The following is a 4,527-nucleotide window of genomic DNA, read 5'->3' as shown; positions in this document are numbered from 1 at the left end:
AGGTTAGTAGACTGCCGGCCGACCCCTCCTCCTCCTCCTCCTTCTCTTATCTCCTCCCCCTCCTCTTGGCCCTCCTCCTCTTCTTATCCCCCTCCCCCTTATCCTCCTCCTCCTCTTCTTCTTCCTCCTTCTCCCTCTCTGTCCCTCCTCCTCCTTCTATCCCCTTCGTCCTCTTATCCCCCTCCTCCTCCTTTTATCCCCTTCCTCCTCTTATCCCCCTTCCCCTGTCCCTCCTTCTCCTCTTCTTCCTCCTCCTCCTTTTATCCCCTTCCTCCTCTTATCCACCTCCCCCTTATCCTTCTCCTTCTCTTCCTCCCTTTATCCCCTTCCCCCTCTTATCCCACTTTATCCTCCTCTTCTTCCTCCCTCTCTGTCCTTCCCCCTTTTCTTCTTCTCCCTCCTTCTCCCTCACTGTCCCTCCTCCTCCTTCTATCCCCTTCCTCCTCTTATCCCTCTCCTCCTCCTTTTATCCCCTTCCTCCTCTTATCCCCCTCCCCCCTTATCCTCCTCCTCCTCCCTTTATCCCCTTCCTCCCCTTATTCCCCCACCTTATCCTCCCCTTCCTCCCTCTCTGTCTCTCCCCTTTTTCTTCTTCTTCCTCCTCCTCTTCCTCCTTTTATCCCCTTTCTCCTCCTATCCCCCTCCCCTTCGTCCCCCTACCCCCATCCCTTCTCCTTTTTCCCTTCCCTCTTTCCCCCCCGTTCCCCTTCTCCTATCCCTCCCCATCCTCCCTCTCCCCCTCTCCCTTTATCCCTCTTCCTTCTCCTCCCCCTCCTCCTCTTATCCCCCTTCTCCTATCCCCTCCTCTTCTCCCCCTATCTCCCTCCTCCTCCTCCATCATCCCCCTCCCCCTTTTCTCTGTCTCTCCTCCTATGTGGCTCCTCTCCCTCCTCCTGGTCCTGCTGTGGGCCTGGTCCCTGGGCCTGGGGGTCCCAGAATGACCCGGTTGTCCAGGCATCCCCTGCTCCCTGTCCCATCCCCAAGCAGGGGCGACACGTGGTTGCAGCTGGGGGTGGGAGGGGAGGGTTGCGGTTGTCAGGTTGTCGCAGGTCCTGCAGGCCCCTGCATTGCTGCTGCAATGTTGCCTGCAAAGCTGCTGCAGACCAACGCTGCTCCTCCCTGCAAGGCCCATGCTGGAAGCCCTCCAGGCCTGCAGACCCCCCCAGCTCCCAACACCCCTCCCCACATCTTTCCGGGGTCCTCCCGGCCACAAATAGTCATCATAATAATAATGATAGCATTTATTAAGCGCTTTCTGTGTGCAAAGCACCGTCCTAATAATAATAATAATAATAATGGCATTTCTTAGGCGCTCACTATGTGCAAAGCACTGTTCTAAGCGCTGGGGAGGTTACAGGGTGATCAGTTTGTCCTATGGGGGGCTCACAGTCTTCATCCCCGTTTTACAGATGAGGGAACTGAGGCCCAGAGAAGTTAAGTGACTTGCCCAAAGTCACACAGCTGGTAATAATAATAATAATAATAGCATTTGTTAAGCGCTTACTATGTGCAAACCACTGTTCCAAGCGCTGAGGAGGTTACAAGGTGTTCAGGTTGTCCCATGGGGGGCTCACAGTCTTAATCACCATTTTACAGATGAGGTAACTGAGGCACAGAGAAGTTAAGTGACTTGCCCAAAGTCACACAGCTAGCAATTGGCGGAGCTGGGATTTGAACCCATGATCTCTGACTCCAAAGCCCATGCTCTTTCCATTGAGCCACGCTGGTAATTGGCAGAGCTGGGATTTGAACCCATGACCTCTGACTCCAAAGCCCTTGCTCTTTCCACTGAGCCACACTGCTTTTCTATAATAATAATAATGGTACTTGTTAAGCATTTACTAGTGCCAAGCACTGTTCTAAATACTGGGGTAAATACAAGCTAATCAGATTGTCCCCCATGGGGCTCACAGCCTTCATCCCCATTTTACAGATGAGGTAACCGAGGCCCGGAGAAGAGAAGTGACTTGCCCAAGGTCACGCAGCAGACTGTGAGCCCATTGTTGGGCAGGGATTGTCTTTGTTGCTGAATTGTAATTAATTAATAATTGCATTTATTAAGCGCTTACTAGGTGCAAAGCATTGTTCTAAGCGCTGGGGAGGTTACAAGGTGATCAGGTTGTCCCACGGGGGGCCTCACAGTCTTAGTCCCCATTTTACAGATGAGGGAACTGAAGCACAGAGAAGTTAAGTGCCACACAGCTGACAATTGGCAGAGCCAGGATTTGAACCCATGACCTCTGACTCCACAGCCCGGGCTCTTTCCACTGAGCCACGCTGCTTCTCTGAAGCTTCTCTCTGGAAATTGTACTTTCCAAGCGCTTAGTACAGTGCTCTGCACACAGTAAGCGCTCAATAAAACAATTGAATGAAGTGGCGGAGCAGGGATTAGATCCCACGTCCTCTAACTCCCAAGCCCGGGCTCTTTCCACTAAGCCACGCTGCTTCTCTAAATACTAATAATAATAATGGTATTTCTTAAGCATTTGCTATGTGGCAGGCACTGTACTAAGCGCTGGGGTGGATACCAGCTAATCGGGTCGGACACAGGCCCGGTCCCACGTGGGGCTCGCGGTCGCACTCCCCATTTTCCAGATGAGGGAACTGAGGCCCAGAGAAGTGAAGTGACTTGTCCAAGGTCACGTGGCAGAGCAGGGATTAGAAGCCACGAGCTGGGAAATGGTCCTCTCCCAAACGCTTAGCGCAGTGTGGTGCACACACAGCCAATACCACTGATTGCTCGATGGGTAATCGGGCTCAGCTTGGCTCCCTGCCCCAGGCCAAGCCTGGAGGGAGACCCGGAGGAGGCGCCTTTCTCCCAGACTCCCAGTTAACCGCTCTCCCTCTGGTGATGCCCCTGCCTGGGTGGGCGCCTTTTCATTCATACAGTCGTATTTATTGAGCGCTTACTGTGTGCAGCGTACTGTACTGAACTCTTGGGAAGTACAATTCGACAACAGAGACAATCCCTACCCAACAACGGGCTCACAGTCCAGAAGTGGCGGCGGGGTGGGGGGTCAAAGACAACAAAACAAAACAAGAGGCATCAATAGCATCGATATAAATAAATAAAATTATAGCTATTATCTGGACTCCACCCCGGAGCGGGCAGCTAGAGTACCCCAGAGCTTGTCAGGCCCTGGTGCGGCCCAGGGCTGGAAGAAGAACCGGATAATTTTCCCCATTTTTCCTTCATCATCATCATCATCAATCGTATTTATTGAGCGCTTACTGTGTGCAGAGCACTGTACTAAGCGCTTGGGAAGTACAAGTTGGCAACATACTTCATCTCTCCCTCCCTTCCACATCCCTCCCCCTCACTCGCTCCCTTCACTCTTCCCTGGGGTTTCCCCACCCCACAGCGCTTATGTATATATGTATATATCTATATAATAATAATAATAATAATGGCATTTATTAAGCGCTTACTATGTGCAAAGCTCTGTTCTAAGCACTGGGGAGGTTACAAGGTGATCAGGTTGTCCCACAGGGGGCTCACAGTCTTAATCCCCATTTTACAGAATGAGGTAACTGAGGCCCAGAGAAGTGAAGTGACTTGCCCAAAGTCACACAGCTGACAACTGGCGGAGCTGGGATTTGAACCCACGACCTCTGACTCCAAAGCCCGGGCTCTTTCCACTGAGCCATGCTGCTTCTCATAACACATCTATATGTGTTATTTATCTTTAATTCCATTTATTTATGTTGATGCCTGTTTACTTATATTAATGCCTGTCTCCCCGCCCCCATAATAATAATAATGATTGTATTTGCTAAGCGCTTACTGTGTGCCAAGCACCATTCTAAGCACTGGGGTAGATACAAGGTGATCAAGTTGTCCCGCGTGGGGCTCAGTCTTAATCCCCATTTTACAGATGAGATAACAGGTCCGGAGAAGTGAAGTGACCTGCCCAAAGTCACCCAGCTGACAAGTGGCAGAGCCGGGATTAGAACCCAGGACCTCTGACTCCCAAGCCCGGCTCTTTCCACTGAGCCACGCTGCTTCTGTGTCCAACTTGTCCTTCCCAAGCGCTTAGTACAGTGCTCTGCACACAGTAAGAGCTCAATAAATACGATTGAATGAATGAATGAATGAATGAGCTCTTTGCGGGCAGGGATTGTTTCTCTTTATTGCTGTATTGTACTTTCCCAAGCGCTTAGTACAGTGCTCTGCACACAGTAAGCGCTCAATAAATACAATTGAGTGAATGAATGAATGAATGAGCTCTTTGCGGGCAGGGATTGTTTCTCTTTATTGCTGTATTGTACTTTCCCAAGCGCTTTGTACAGTGCTCTGCACACAGTAAGCGCTCAATAAATATGATTGAATGAATGAATGAATGAGCTCTTTGCGGGCAGGGATTGTTTCTCTTTATTGCTGTATTGTACTTTCCCAAGCGCTTAGTCCAGTGCTCTGCACACAGTAAGCGCTCAGTAAATACTATTAAATGAATGAATAATTCGAGGGCCCTGCGGGGAGGAGCTCAGTTGGATTGAAAAATAACGGGCCTGGGCCCAGATTTTACG

The sequence above is a fragment of the Tachyglossus aculeatus genome, chromosome 16 (genome assembly GCF_015852505.1).
Source record: "Tachyglossus aculeatus isolate mTacAcu1 chromosome 16, mTacAcu1.pri, whole genome shotgun sequence".
NCBI lineage: Eukaryota > Metazoa > Chordata > Mammalia > Monotremata > Tachyglossidae > Tachyglossus > Tachyglossus aculeatus.
Note: the sequence above shows the minus strand (reverse complement) of the source record.